Source organism: Halichoerus grypus, chromosome 4 (assembly GCF_964656455.1).
Source record: "Halichoerus grypus chromosome 4, mHalGry1.hap1.1, whole genome shotgun sequence".
In the NCBI taxonomy this organism is placed as follows: Eukaryota; Metazoa; Chordata; class Mammalia; order Carnivora; family Phocidae; genus Halichoerus; species Halichoerus grypus.
Window position 1 is genome coordinate 87,775,026 of NC_135715.1, and position 16,875 is coordinate 87,791,900.

The following is a 16,875-nucleotide window of genomic DNA, read 5'->3' on the forward strand; positions in this document are numbered from 1 at the left end:
CTGACTGATACAATATCAGTGTTGATGGAGATTTTCCTCTACATTTGTCTTATTCTGGTTATACAGTTGTTTTAGGGGGAGCTTAGGGAAATTTTCTATGCTAGCATTTTCCCCCATGAATATTGATTATTGAATTAAATTGAATTGAAATATATTATTAAATCTAGCATATCTTGTGAATGTATATACTCAAAATGCCATAAGATAAATGGATTCAATTAATCTTGATTTCTGTTTATATCTAATTTCATTTGACATTTTGTCTATCACATTTATGGCCACTGTTCTAGCTCAATCTTCTTCTGACTTTAAATTAAGTCTTTTTTCCCCTTCCACAATGATGAATTTCCTCTATATTAGTGTTTCAGAGATAAGGGTTATGGGCATAATTAAAGAACCATGTATAAATTATTTAACCATTATATTAAATTGCATATCTAAAATAGATCACAGCCACAAAGTTTGTATATCGTCAAGCAGAGAAATGACTGACATTAAGTCAAGCCAACCTGGAATGAGTTTAATAAGTCTGAGGGGGCATGATTAGGAAACCAGTCATTTGGGAACAAAACATGTATTAGTCCATCTTTGATGATCTGAGACTCCATCCTCACTATAGATAACATATATCAGATATCAAATTTTGGAAAGAAGTGAGAGGTTGAAAAATGCCAGTTTCTTTATACTGCCACTGAGAAAAATATATAACTACCTTGTAATGGGCAAAATCTTTTGTAATATGAAAAAGCATATATATACATTATATGTTAAAAAAAAAAGATAGTAGGAAGGGAAAAATGAAGGGGGGGAAATCGGAGGGGGAGACGAACCATGAGAGACTATGGACTCTGAGAAACAAACTGAGGGTTCTAGAGGGGAGGGGGTTGGGGGGATGGGTTAGCCTGGTGATGGGTATTAAACAGGGCACGTACTGAATGGAACACTGGGTGTTATATGCAAACAATGAATCATGGAACACTACATCAAAAACTAATGATGTAATGTATGGTGATTAACATAACATAATAAAAAAAATTTTAAAAAGCATATCAGAAGGATATTCTGCAAGGACAGTTCCCATTTTTAGGAGATGTTCAACTGCTCCAGACTCTCACATTTTAGATGAAGAAGACTAAGTCATCAGTTAGCAATATCTGTACTACTCAATTTTGAATTTAATTACATGTAGCTTAAAAAAAGCTAATGCCTTTGGACATTTCTATCCTACCATCTGTCTGGATTGTCTTCATTTTCCTACATCACAGGCAAATTCCCCCTCATATTTTAAGATTTAGCTTAGTCTAAATTAGGCAAGTCTCTTTTATGCAACTTCTGTATTCTCATCAAGCCATTGGCTCCCTCTAGCAGTTGTCACATTTTATTAACATTAGAACACAAACTTCTTATAAAGTCTTTGTAGATGTTGAGTATATGTCTACAGAATGAATGAATGAATGAATGAAAATTAGATGATTTGACATAAGTAACAATTAAATTTGGTAGGGTCACACACTGAATTGTCTTACACATTAAAGGGGTCAATGAGATAATATTACAAATCAACTAGAAAAAAAAATCCAAGTGCTGGTGAGTATGTAGAGCAACTAGAATTCTCATACACTGCTGGTGTGAATGCCAAATGGTACAACCACTTTGGAAAGCTCTTCAACAGTTTCTTGTAAAGTTAAACATTAGTATAAAACAGCAATTCCACTTTTAGGAATTTACCCAGTAGTAGTGAAAACTTGTTTCCACAAGACCTATACACAGATGTTTATAGTAACCTTATTCAAAGGAGCCTCAAATGGGAACAGTCTAGATGCTTTTCAACTGGTGGATGGAATTATGGCATATCCATACAATTAATATTCTCAGCAAAAGTGAATGGACTTGATATGTGCACCAATAGGGATAAAGTTCAAATATATGATACTAAGTGAAAGAAGTTACAGTTAAGAGAGCATATTACCTGCTTTCATTTATATGACATTTTAGAAAGGCAGAACAATAGAGACAAAAATCAGATTGCCAGGAAACTCTTCTTTGGTGGAGGAAAGGGAATGATTGAAAAAGGACATGAGGCAATTTCTTTAGTGAAATGGGGTTGTTTTATATTTTGATTGTGGTTAAATGATTGTATAAATTTGTTTTGCTCTCTTTTTAAATGAAATAAAATGCCCTATGCATTCATTATTTATATTACGACCTTACAAAGCTAGAAGTAGCTAGTATAAATTATGAAATTTCCCCAAAATTTACATTTTGAGTGTTTGCTTTGTGCCAGTATTGCTCTGTGTTCTTTACAACTCCTTCAATCATTTAAGCAACACGAAGGATTATCATCATTCCTCTTCTACAGGTAACATATCTAAAGATCAAATAACCAAAATACACTGCAACAGGTAAGCACTGAGAGTGGGGTTTCTAACTAGATCCTTCGGGCTCTTAATTACATGTGCTAACACATGTTATGGCTGACAGGAGAATTGTCATTCTGAGCAGTCTTGATCACATATGAATAGAATTGTGTTATTTCCCTGCCCAAAATGTTTCTATTTATTTCTTTTTCATATAGAATAATATCCACAATTCTCCATCATGACCTCTGAAGTTCCACATACACAGATCCTTGTCAATCTCCCCATCCTCTCCATCCCATTCTCCCTGTGGTCCACCAGGCTCTGTACAAGCACAACAATTCTGCATGTGTGGCTCCTTGCTCTGGCAAATCTCTGCATCTTACTCTTCCTATAAAGGATTGTTTTCATTTTAAGGTCTCAGCCTAAATGTCATTTCATCAGAGATATGTTCCCTCATCACTCCATATGATTTGTTTATTATCGTTTTCTCCCAACAAACAAACCTGGTATATTGCCTAGAACATAATAAATACTCAGTGAATGTTTTAAATAAATGAATGAATACATTAATGAATAGGCAGGTGCAGAGAGAAAACTGTTATAATCTAGTTCAAAAGGAAAGACCATTCAAAAGGAGAACTTTCGGATTTCAAAGCTTAAATCTGAGGTCTGCATATATTAATGAAAATCAATAAATAGCAATAGGCTTGCTAGAAAGACAGAAGCTGGGATTAAATCAATTAAGAATGTTGTCTCTATGTAAATTAGAAACATCAACTAAATTAAACTGCCGAAAATGGAAGATTAAAAGAATATTAATGAGCTGATAGAAACTTGATAAGACTTCCAAAATGTTGTCGTTGTTGTTGCTTTTACTTCAATGAGAACCAAATATGGGGAAAAGGCATTTTGAGAGCCTTCTTAATGTCTTGCAAACACAATTTGCTGAAGGGCACTGCCTCAGACCTTCATCATCTGAGTTAAAATACAAGACAGGATGAGTCCTTTCATAACTTCCACCCATATCAGGGATTAAGCAGGATTCTTTCAAAGGTTAGTGCATGCTCCTGTACAAGTGTTTCATGCTGATATTATTTTTGAGAAATACATTTTACTGTGATAACTACACTAAAAAATGGTGCCCAGCAAGTTTGAGGGGTCCACAGAACCCTCTATTCCTCTAGTGGGACCCCATCTCCCCACCTCCTACCTTTAGAAATATTCCTTGGCAGGAGGTAAACTTAGAACTGATCTTCCACACACAACAGGCTCCCCCACAATACACACGTGTACACACATTTTCAGGGTAATCCTCTCATGTCTCTATCCCCTTTATCTCAGAAAACACAATAAACCGTGAGTGCTGTGAATTGTGTAAGACTGTTGAATCACAGATCTGTACCTATGAAACAAATCATACATTATATGTTAAAAAAAGAAGAAGATGGTAGGAAGAGAAAAATAAAGGGGGTGGGAATCGGAGAGGGAGACGAACCATGAGAGACTATGGACTCTGAGAAACAAACTGAGGGTTCTAGAGGGGAGGGGGGGGATGGGTTAGCCTGGTGATAGGTATTAAAGAGGGCACGGATTGAATGGAGCACTGGTGTTATATGCAAACAATGAATCATGGAACACTACATCAAAAACTAATGATGTGATGTATGGTGATTAACATAACAAAATTAAAAAAAAAGAAAAAACACAACAAACCCACGTGTGTCCACCAACTGCACAGGGATATGAACCTCCTAACTGGACCCAGTCTGCCTCTCTCCCAGGTCCCCTAAATTCTTCACTTGTGCTGTTTGGTCTCTCAGCAATATGCCTCGTTTCTTCTACCTCTTCTCTGAGTACTTGCTCTACCTTCTTGCTCTAACATAAGTCTGAAGGTCTCTAAGGAACTTGCTTCCATTTAAAGAGGAGGCTCTCTCTGTCCTCTAGTCCTCATTTTCTGCTGGCCCTGCCTGGAAGTAGGGTTCTCCTTGCCAGCGCTTCCAAATAATCCACTATTTCCACACCCTCATAACATTTCTTTTTCTTGTATTCTCCTAGAAAAACATCTTTCAGTAAATCCACTCTCTGCCTACTATGTGCCTTTTTGAGGACAGCTGACCATATTTGGAGAAAGCGAACCAAAAAATGCTGACTGCTCTCACTGAAATGTTTAATATGGAAATCTCAAGTGGGATCTCAGCATTGTCTAGCAAGTCTGGTGTATATCTCTTCACAAATCACTATCTCAGTTTCTGAAAAAGCTAATTCCCCTATCAACAGCCCTTCAGACTTCCACAACCCATCACCCTTTCCCGTTTTCAGTTCCCGATCTTGTTTCTTGTTTCACTGAGGAAATAAAACCAATCAGTGAGTACCTTTTTGATCTCCTCATAGCTAAATCTTTCTTTACCCTGATTCATACCTATATGCTGTTTCTTTATTCCCATTCAAAGGGATACATTATCCCCATGACCACTGCTCCATTTCTCTGAACACATCTTTATGAAAACATTATCCAAAAAAATTAGTCAATATTTGTTACCTCCATTTCCTCACTTCCCATTCTCTCTTGGGCTTTTGTTTCTAACACTACCTGAGCACACATGGTCAGATTCATTAATGGCCTCAACAATGAGAAATATGATGGTAAATTCTCAATATTCATTCCACTCACCTCAGAGCCAATATTTGACCCAGTTGATCACATTTTCTTCAAACAGTTCCTTCTCTCAGACTCACATGTTTTATAGTCCTTTCACTCCCTCTCTCCTCTCTGTCTTATCTTCTGATGTTCTCTCCTCTCAATCTGCTCTAATTTTCTAGATGATACAAATGACTCCATGGAGTTAAAGGCCAGCTGATGGCCCCCAAATTTGCATCTTTATCCATAATACCTTCCCTGATCTCAGATTCATATAAATAACTATCTACCTGACATTTCCACTAGAATGTTTAAAAGCTACCTTAAAATAGCCCTTATTTTACCAAATCTTCAATTTCTATACCCAAACCTTGATTTTTCTTAGTGTTCATGCACTCACTAAGCAGCAGCAATATTTACTCAGATGCTCAGGAACCAAAACTTAGAGTTATCCTAACCCCTCTCTTTCTTTTACAGTGTATATTACTCACATATTGCTGCATAACAAATTGCCCCAAATGTAATGGCTTAAATTAAATGTCATATTATCTTACCATTTCTGTGAGTCAGGAGTCAAGGCATGACTTGGTTGTGGCTCTCTGCCTCAAAGTCTTTCCCCAGGTTACAGGATAGCTGTTTTCCAGTCATCTCCAGACTCCACTGGGATTGAGGGGTTTGCTTCCAGACTCACTTGTGTAGTTTTTTTCATGCTTCCATTTCTGATGGGTTGTTAGATTAAGGACCTTGGATCCTTTCTTTGTCATTTGAGCCTCCCTGTGGAGCCCTTTACAACATGACTGCTTGCTGTCCCCCATATGAGTGAACCAAGAGATGGAGGGCGAGAGCGACCATGAGAAGAGAGTCAGTGAGAAAACAAGAGTGTGTGCTGAAGAGGAAAGTCACAGTCTTCTTGTCATTTAATCTTCAAGTGATATTCAATCACTCTTGCCATGTTTTATTCATCCTTGAGTGGAGGGGATTGTTACATCATGACAATGAATACCAGAAAGTGGGCATCACTGAGGACCGTCTTCAAGGATGCCTTCCACAAGTGTTGTGCTGAGCTGAGCTGATGGGCATGGACTCAGGAGAGCGGACTGTGCTCTCTAACTCTGTGTTCAGTGGAATCACATTTGTAGCTTGATATCAACCATGTTGGGAGTATGTACACCAGTGAAACTGACAAATATGACATACCAAGGCTTTTCATTTCCAGAAAGCTGGTTGTTAAACATTTACCAGCACACCGCTACATACAGACCATATCTAGCATATCAGCATATCTTGTAAGGACCACCTTCCAACACACTTTGAACTGTCCAGTTCTCATCACTTAGCATTTTTAAAAAATAGTCATCTCCCACCTAGCCTAAGGGCAATAGCTTCCTAACTAATCTCATTTCACTTTGTTTCCCATATCCACAGGTTTCTTTCTTGCAACAGCCAGAGAGATCTATGAGTCAGATCATGTTACTCCCTTGTTCAACATACACCAATAGTTCCCAGCCCTCTTAGAAGAGAATTCAAAGGCAGCTGTGCAAGGCCATATATAATGTACTCTTGCTAATATCTCTAATTTTGTTCTCCTTCCATTCATTATGTTCAACTGCACTGGACTCTCCTGTGTTTTGAACAGACTAAACAAGCTCACACCCCAGGGCCTTTGAATTTGCCTAGAATGACTTCCTCCTAGTATCTCATGATTCTGCCCATATGTCATGCTATCACTGAGGTCCTTTATCTCAAACTGCACTCTTTAACCTCTAGCACATCCATCAATATTTTCTTCATAGTACTTTTAGTTGCCGTACATTACATATCCATTTCCTTGTTTGTTTGTCGCCTTTCTTCCCTATTAGAGAGTGAGGGCAGGAATTTTGTTCACTGCTATGCCTGGCATATTTAGGAGTTCCATAAAGATTTGTTGAAGGGATGAATTAATTATAATCGTTTCGTCTGCTGTTCATAATATCTTTATAAAACAGATGCTATTAACAACTGCTTACTGACGAGGAAGCTCAAAGAATTCCAAGACTAGATGTTTGGTTAGCCAGGATTCAATCCAGGTCTTTGGGACTCCAGTGTCCAAGGTCATTGTGTTAATCCATAATTTATTTCTCCTAGGAAGCTATTCATGATTTCTGATAGTGTGGAAGTACTTTGCCAAGATCTTGGGTTGCACAGAGGATAACCACACAAAAATTGTGTTGGAGACACAAAAATTTAATCATAAGTTGACTTGTCTGTCTCCACTAGTCCAAAATTCCTTGAGGGTAGAGATGGCATATCATTCAACATTTTATCCCCAATATTTAGTATAATTTTGGCATACAGTAGAGGTTCAATGTACAACTGTTGAATGATTCTATTCATTTGTTCATGCTCATGTATTAAACACGAAGGAATGAATGGAATGACACAAAACTGCCTCCCTAGCAGGAAATATAGTAGATGATGAAGAAAACACTGAAGATTATTGATCATGGCAGTGGCATAAAGACATGGCTGAAAAAATTCATTACATTCAAGACAATGTACAGATAACAATACAGAATCTGAAATTTCAAGAATATGATATTATGTCTCCATAAAATATAATTTTAATGGAGCAAAAATCTGTCCTGGTCATAAAATAAAATTTCTTTTTAAAAATAATGGAGTTGGTTTTCTCCATTTTTATCCTAATTCTCCTATGTTTGAAGATCAGACCAAGTTGTGTCATCGTGAATAGAAGGATGTATGGATGGATAGGTGGATAGGTGGATGGATATTTTGATGAGCAGTTAATAATGAAGTGAAAGGAGACACAGTTTATTATAAGGACAAGTCTTCTGCAAAATTGGCATTGAATTAGAATCTCTAGTTGTCATTTAACTCTGTTTTAGAGCTCAAAATGAGGGAAAGGTAGCAGAGGGGGCTGTTGGATTTTTAGGAGGGCTCTGTAACTAAATGTAAATTTCCCTCAGATATTTGACAGGAAACACAGACATTCCTAAGGATCTGCTATCATGGGGCTTTTTAATAAGGTAATTTCTTTCAGTTGTTACCCCAAGCAAAAAGTGATTTTTATTTTCAAAAGTAGTGAATGGCATGATCTCATCACCACCATTCACAAAAGAGTGCTGATCTGTGGGAGAATACAAAGGATCAGATAAAGAAGGCTCAGAAAAAGGGAGAATGGAGTCTGTCCCTATGTTGAGAGCAAGGTAGACAGAGTTGAATGTGTTTCTTGGGAACATGTTTATTAAATATTGTGGAAATCTATGGCTAAAGACTTCCGAGTAAATTCTTTATATGTCCAAAAGAAAATAAATGAAGAATGTAGCAATATTATTATTCATAAAATCACAAATTAAATACTTATAGGTACTTACTTCTTTAGTTTAATAAACGATGCTGAAATTCATGTTTCCTTTAAATTCTTCAGGCTTAGTCTTTCTGAAAGGAAACATATAAAGAGCACAATTCCATGATTTTTTTTTTTTTTTTTTTTGCTAAGAAATATATATTTGGGAAAAAAATAATTATGGCATTGAGGTCCAAATTTTAGTTCTCTTTCTTCCCATTCTCATGTGACATTTAGTGAAATGAATTTCCTCAACTCTAAAGCTGAGCAGAAATACTCTTTCAAAAATTAATTAACAAATGTCAGTATTTGCAATATCAATCTAATAATCAAACCCACGGGGTAATGAATAAATCTTCTCTGACAAGGAACCAATATTCAAGTTGTCTTCAAAGGCCTCAATTTGTACATGTGCAGAGATAGACAAGCAAATATGCCACTTGTTTTCTTTTGAAAAAGATCTGGGATGTAGCCCGATGATGTTTGTTTACCACTGGGCTTTTAAACCACATTTTCCTCTAAAACACGTAAAAGAGAGAGCTAAATCTGGAGACACTAAAACTGCATATCCTGGAGGGCTCAGGGCCTCTTCCCCTACCTTGGCCTATGCCAGGAACAGAGCTTTGGCCTTGGTGCCCCTGACTCACTTCTCCAAGCCTCTCCCCTGTGTCTTTCCCACTGGCAGTGCATTAGCCTGCGTTTCCCATGTGATCCCACTGTCCTTTTGGTTTCAGAGAGTTCTCTATGTGCTTTTTTTTTTTTTTAAGATTTTATTTATTTGTCAGAGAGAGAGAGAGAGCACAAACAGGGAGAGCTGCAGAGGGAGAGGGAGAAGCAGGCTCCCCACTGAGCAAGGAGCCAGATGCTGGACTGGATCCCAGGACCCCGGGATTATGGTCTGAGCTGAAGGCAGACACTCAACCCACTGAGACACCCAGGTGTCCCTCTCTATGGACTTCTTAATATTCCCCTGGGGTCATCTGTCTGCCAGGCTTTCATCAAAAGACATTAATTAAGTTACTCCCCAAAGAAGGTTAGGTAATGATGACAAAGAATACCAGTGCATAATAAAATGAAAAAAAAATACAAAACAAACAAACAAAAAACAAACAAAAAAACCCACTAAACCCAGAATGCCTTTTCATATATTTTGGTGTTAAAGTGTTCTTTTACATAATGATCAGGAGAAATGGTGGCTTTTGTTGTTTTTGTTTTTTAGGGTCTGAAAAATTCCTGCAACAGTAAGCTCTACATTAAAATACTGTGTTAACTGTGAAGGGTTTAAGATTTTCTGTTTCTGAGATGAAATGTTCCTGTTTTAGTGCTGACAGAAGGCTGCAGGAAATAGGGACTTCCTTTACTTTTTATTGCATTTACTGTATAGTACTTTATTTATGGACTCTTGATTTAAGCGTTAATATTCCAATTAGGTGGTGGGAGAGATATTTATATGTTGAGTACTACTGCTCTTTTTCCTATAAATTCATTTCTAGAGTTTAAATTCTCTATTTAAATTTGACAAGGAAAATTTACAAGGAATCTTTTTTTAGACTTCTGTTAAATTTGTATTTGTCTTGTGGCCAGCAATACTATACAGACTATACTCTAGAAAGGAAACATTTATTTGAAAATGATCGACTCTTTCACTACCCTTTGAAGATAATAGTAGCATCAAATAACTGTTACTGATACCATCATTATTAAAATTTATTCCCTACTATGTCAAGTGTCTGTAAGCTGCATTTAATGTATTAACTTTGAATTGAATGGGTTAAACAGAATTTAAAACCCTCAGTGTTTGATCTCTCTTGCTAACCGGATAGGATGCTGGAAGTGACCTCTGAAATCAGCATTTACTTTTAGACCCCAATCTATTCTTTTTTTTTTTTTGAATTGAGGTATAATTGGCATATAGTATTATATTGGTTTCAGGTGTACAGTGTAATGATTCAATGTTTGTATATATTGCAAAATGATCACCATGATAATTCGAGTTAAATCCATCACCATTCATAGTTACAAAATTATTTTCTCGTGATAAAAATTTTTAAGATTCACTCTCTTTATTAACTTTCAAATATGCAGTACAATATTATTAGGTGGTATTTTTAAAATCTTATTTTACAAATCTTTAAAATCTGAGAACCACTAATTAAAAAAAAAAGAAGCACTGGTTTTCGTTGTGGACTCTGGTTTAAAGACTGAGACTGCCATTTAATATTTAAATAACAGATATTTTTACATGACATGGAACTTTCAAGTGGTTTCCATGACATGCAGGAGATACTGTGAAGCAAAGGAATAGAGACTTCAGGGATACTGCCTGTGCGATGTCCTGAATCCTCAGCATGGTGATCATGAGCTAGTTACCTTCTCTCTCTCTCTCTTCCTAAAAGGAGGAAATTAGTAATACATCATGATTACTGAGACATAATGAGTTCACAGATATTCTTAAAATAGTGCTGGCCCATGGTAAGTGTACAAAAAGTGTTTTTGCTATGCTTATTGTTATTTAGTTAAATCAGGAAATTTTAGTGTTAAATATCACGGAATTTTGGAATCGTGGGCTTTGGAATCAGACACATTTGTATTTAAGTCCATTATATTCTAACTATATATATTTATGAAACGGTATCTAATCTTCCTGGGCCCTAGTTTTTCAATGATAAAAAGAGACTATGAACAAAAATTACATCAAAAATGTTACAAGGGTTAAATAAGGCATGTGAAAACAAGGCTCTTAGTAAACACCTAAATGTATGTATAATCCTGTGTGTAGATGTAGCATGTATGTGTACTTGCCTGTAACATGTATGTAGTCAAGATGTCAATGGCTGTCTTCTAGCTCCTGAAATAGAAGGGGTGCAGAAAGCCATTGATGAAAGCTTCCTTCAGGAATCTCAAAGCCCCCCTTCGACGTCCAGCACATCTCTAGGCATCCTTCATTAACTGTTCACCTCAGCTTAAAGCTACTTTCTAGTATTAGAATCATCTCATCATCACACCCACATGCCCCCAAACACATACGCCATTTCCTTCATTAACATCAATTCAAAATTATCATAAGATGGATGCGATGACTGGAAAGCAATACATGCGACTGGAAATGGATCACTTGAGCACTCCCAGCTTAAAAAGCCCCTTGCAATCCATCATTCAAGTATCTCTCTCCTCTTCATCTCACTTTTCCTTTGGCTTCACTTCTCTTTTAAATTTCCTCTCAACCCTTTTTCCTCCCTTTCTTCACAATCAAAGTAAAAGGTCTCACCTTGCCTCATGCAAAATAATCTGGCCAACTCTTGTTGTCTTGGAGAGTTTTGATGACAAAGCACAGAAATAAAGTTCTGTTTCTGTCTTAATGTCTATTCATTTGTTACCCCATGAAATGAGAATGGATTAATGGATTCTAACCAGATTTGGAGGGAATATTTAGAATGGTTTGACAAAAATATAAACAACATATCAAACTTCTAATTAAATTATGGGGGCTCCAGGAAACATTTTTTTTTCATTCATTCTGAAGACTAAGTTACATAACTGTGACCATTTTAAGAAGAGATGTTTAGATCTTTACATTTTAAACATTTTACCATAATTTGATGGATGAGACGTGTTGTCACTATCACGTGATTGACTTTATTTTGTTACTCTTTAGTGAATGCACATTAGAAATGATACGAAGGCCAGTTGTGACTCAAATGTGAACATCAACGAGAGCTGAAAATTAGAATTTTGAGCTTTGCGCAGTGGCAGTATCGTAGCCAATGAGGTTTATCCGAGGCACGATTATTGCTAATTGAAAATTAGAATTTTGAGAGTGTCTCTAAGTGGTATGACAATGAGAAACTGCATAACAATGAGCCTTCTCCGCCTCCACCCCACAACACACACAGAGTGAGCACCATCCTAGCCATTAGGAAAATGCAAACCCTTGCATGTGTAAACACAACTAAATTGCAGTGTGGGAAGGTCTGCACCCAAAGGGACAGATGATTTTTTTTCAGAACTTAATTTCAGCTGAAATTAAAATATACGCCACCGAACCTCAGGTTGGTCATTTGTAAGAGGGGATGCTAGCCCGACCTCACAAGGTGGTGTGAGTGCTAGGGAAGATAACATAAGCAGACCACAGGGAGTCATCTGGCATATCCCGATGCATTGTTACTCATCATTCCTTTGGGTTTTTCTCCCTCCATTTTCTCCCCATTACTTTTTAGAGTCAGTTATCTTCAACCTTGTAATGCAACTTTCCTCTCTAATGGCTCTCTGCTCTAGAAAGGAAGTTAAACATGCTAATTTTATTCCATGGTTCTTCTCACATCTAAAAAAAAAAAAAAATGATCAGATCCAGCCCTTGCCACCCTGTCCCCTAGAGCCCCAGTGTAGCATTTTGATTGTTGCCAGTTTTTGTCCATGGTATGTGGTCAGAGGATCCCCAATGAAGACATTTTAAGAGGAAAAGTTTTACTACCAAATTCAGTAACTTTGCAACTTTGTTTTTGAATTTATTCTGTAAATGAATTCTGTTTTGCTTAAGAAAATCAATCGTTTAGTAGAGAACTTCTTTGTTGAACACTTTTAAACATTAAATTTGGAAGAGCTCAGTTAAAGAATGGAGTGAGAGATGAGTTCTGCCAGTAACTTTTTAGCATCAAACAGTGTAGGCTTTCAGCAGCCAGTGTGAAAGGCCATTTGTTGAAGGCACCACCTCCAGGAGCTAAAAGAAGTTCAGAATGTTAGCTCAATTCCACCTCCCATCTTGGGAAAAGGCAGAGCCAGGTTCAGGACCCTTCAAAATCAAGGTACAAATAAATACAAACATGAAGGGAATCAACCACTTAAAAGCTCACAGGTGTTTACTTGGTCCTGGAGCACCTGACTCTGTGGGTTAAGCCCTTTTAAAAATAGATGGATCTTCCTTTCTGGTGGAGCTGTTTGATTTTGCTTCATCCAAGACATTCTCTTAACACTATTTTAAAGCCCTGGCTGCCAGGATCAGACACTGGATTGATTGTGGCATCCTTTGATCTACAAATTTGTATTTGTTTGGAGTCCTGGAGGATGCCAAAGCTGACCGAGGACTCACTTGTCATTTTCCCTGGAAGGGTTCATATGTACACCTGTACCTCAGGTTTACAGACAAGGCACGCATTCTGGGTGTGGGGACTGCTTTTAGAGATGTAGCTACTTTGGTTTCTTAGAAATACAAATAAGCTAGAAAGTCATAAGTGGCAGTTGTAACATGTGTATTCTTAATTATTTTCACTTTTTATATTTATAATGCCATTTATTAAAGCATCTTCTAATATGCATACATGGGTGTTTTTACCCTAAAACAAGGCTTTCTATATCTTTGCTTTATCCCCCTTTTTATTTTTAAACACATTGCTAGTTTGACATGTTTCTTTCTAGGTGGACCAAATACTTTTAAATTCTTTCTCAGAGGAAACAAAGACAAAGCAAACTTTTTTTTTCTTTTAACTGTATTATATATCTCCTTTATATCCCCATAAAATGCAGGTGCTAAAATGCTCTTTCATCTCAACACCTGCATTTTATGATTCTTATGATATAATATATTTTATTTGTGACTCATCAAAGTGGATTTAAATGCAAACAAAAGAAATGGGATTCACTTGAAATGAAAGGCAAGATTGGCAATATGTTTATCTGGACTAATATTTTTAAATACCTATCCACCCAGAAAAGATTAATATAAGCTCTAAAAGACAAATCCATAGACAATCTTATCTGCTATTTATTAACCTCTTAGTCCTTTCATTATTGTTCAGAATCAAAAAGGTTTGGCCAAATTACATGCTGATCTTTTAAATGGTAAACATTATTATAATATTCAAATCTGAGTAATCTCTGCTTGAAATAAAAACTATGAAAGTCCCAACTTTAGTGTAACTCAGGTCCGCTATAATTAATTACACATTCAAGATGATAAAAAGAAAATGCCGATCTGAAATTGTTTGCAATAGCTCCCGTAATTTTCAAATAATGACAGGATCATAAGTGAAGCTTCATAATGAGTTTTCTTTTCTCTTTTAGTATCGCAGATATAATCAGGAACCAAGGTCGCAAAGTAGATGCAGTGTTTATAGTCTAGCTTTAGGGCACAGAGAAATATCAAGGGGAAAAACATATGAAGAGGGGAGTATTATATCAAACAATAGGTTTGCTGAAAACTACACTTCTGACTAATTTACAAGACTTTGGGGAAAGTTATTCCTTTGACTCACTCTCCCTTTAGGGTAGTTCAGAACAGGATATAGGCATAGAATGGTAGTAATTGGCCATGAATCAACTTTAAACATCATGCCTTTACTTTTATAATTATAGACATGAAAGAAGAAGCCATGAGAAATAACCAAAGGTAATCTATCATTGGACTTTATGTGGAAAACTATCCTCTCTTTACAGAATTGCTCTTTCAGGGTTGGTTGGTTGTTCTCAAGACAGCATCTACGGAGATTATCTCTAAAAAAAAAAGGAGCTCTACATTTAATTTAGGGTTTCAATGTTATCTTAGAACCCATGTACCTGTAAGCAACATCAAATCTGTAAAGCTCAGTGAACCCATCTGGAAGATGGACATGAGAAATAAATGTATTTTATGAGGTCATTTGGTGAATAAATACAGAAGTCCTTCATGTGACACTGCTGCTATGGTCTGAAATGACTAGAGAGATATATTAGCTCATTTCTCTAGTAGAAAGAATCCTTTGTTCCTTAGCAGGTGAGGGGTCCAGGCCATGACGAAAATAGTTTTTACGTTAACACTCAGTAGCCTTTCAATCAGCATCATGTTTGCTCAATATGGATTCTAAAAATGGCAACTTCTCCCTTAATCTCCTCCTATGGTCCTTTGTCCTATGTGTCTGACATCATCATGTCTTGGGGTAAAATTTCATCTGGACTGCACATTCTTCAATGTAGGTCAACTGTATGTGAGTGAGCCTTTGTATTTTCTCTCTCGCTAATGTGGTTCGCTTTCCTACCTCTGTTAGTCTTAACGGTGGGAAGTGAGGGGGGAAGGTTTTGGAAGGGATGAAACAAACATCTTAGTTTAGGGCAGAACAAACAGAGGATGGAAAGTTGACTGGCTGGTTTTAAATCTGTGCTCCATTCCTTACAAACTGTGAGAAGTTAGGCAAGTTACTTAACTTTCTGTGACTATGTCTTCTTCTGCAAAATGGGTGGTAATTTAGGAGGGCTATAATAATGAGTCTGTTAAGAGCAATAAATGAGTCAATATTCATAAAGCACTTAGAACAGTATCTATAAGTATGATTAAATAAAAAGATGTGAAGATAACTAACAATTGGACTATCTTTATCATGCAAGCCTGTTGCCCCTATTTAAATTGTCTTGAACTTAGGAATTAGGAATTGTGTTTCCCTAATTGGCCATTTTAAAATTGATTTGATTCCTGCCAGCTTTATTACAATGAGCACACAAATGGCTGGTATGATTCTGTCCCTTTAATAACCTAATTAAAAAGAGAAAAAGCAACAAGAACAAATAAGTTGTCCTCATACATTTCAGTCATTAAGAGGAACACCTTGGAGTGGCCATCTGAAATGAAATTAGGTCTCTCGTGCATTGACTGCAGGTGGATATTTGATCCACTTAGTCCCATAGACTAGGCCAAGGCTTCACACAGGTGAACAAGAACCACTCATCATGGGGATATCTCTTAGGATGATGATGACCACCAGAACGGGGAAGAAACCTACATTGAAATTCAGTACCACAAGGACGGCATGGCCATTTCAGGGCAGGAAACTTCAAGAGGATACAAAACCTCATCTATTAAACTAATGGGATAACATTTTTAGTTTTTGTTTTCAAAGAAAATGTTCCAGCCCTGCTCACTCCAAGAGAAAATGAAATTGATATTTGCAGACTTTATTTCCTGTCTTCCTTTAAACAGTGGCAAAAGTTAAGTTCTAGTTTATTCTTTTTATTTGTTTCTAAACAATCTGATTTTAAGTAAAAAATATGTTTCACTTCTAGAATTCTAGCAGTAGAAGAGCTTCATCTAATTTTGAAAGAATGGTTTAGGATAAATCAAAATATGACATGACGAGGCATATGAACAAAGAACATGAGCCTTGGCCCTAGAGAGAATCCTTTTGGAATCCCTTCTGGAATCCTGACACTGCCCTTGTGTGGCATTTCCCCTCTCTGAGCCTCTTCCTGCTCACTTGCAAGATTAGAGCACATGGAGCTGTTGTGCAGATCAGGTGAAGTGTCTCACGCAAAGTGGCTTGTGATTATATCTGACATTTAGTAGGTACTTAAAAATATTTATTCCCTTCCCTTTATTACCATAAAAGGCAGGCTGAATATATGAATAAGTACTAGGTACTAAGAAAAGCTTAATAATTGCTTGTTAAAATTAACTGTTAATGCTTTGGGTGCATATATCTTTAACATTATCACAAGATGATGGATGGACAGTTATGTCACCTCTCCTTCCCACCCCAACACCCTACAGAAATTTTCCTTACAAAATATTA

The 16,875-nt window shown here is 36.7% G+C and overlaps 1 pseudogene; it reads left to right on the top strand.

Moving 5' to 3' along the window:
* The first annotated feature begins 12,079 nt into the window (after positions 1 to 12,079).
* Positions 12,080 to 12,157, top strand: LOC118538736 (U4 spliceosomal RNA; annotated as a pseudogene).
* Positions 12,158 to 16,875: the final 4,718 nt, after the last annotated feature.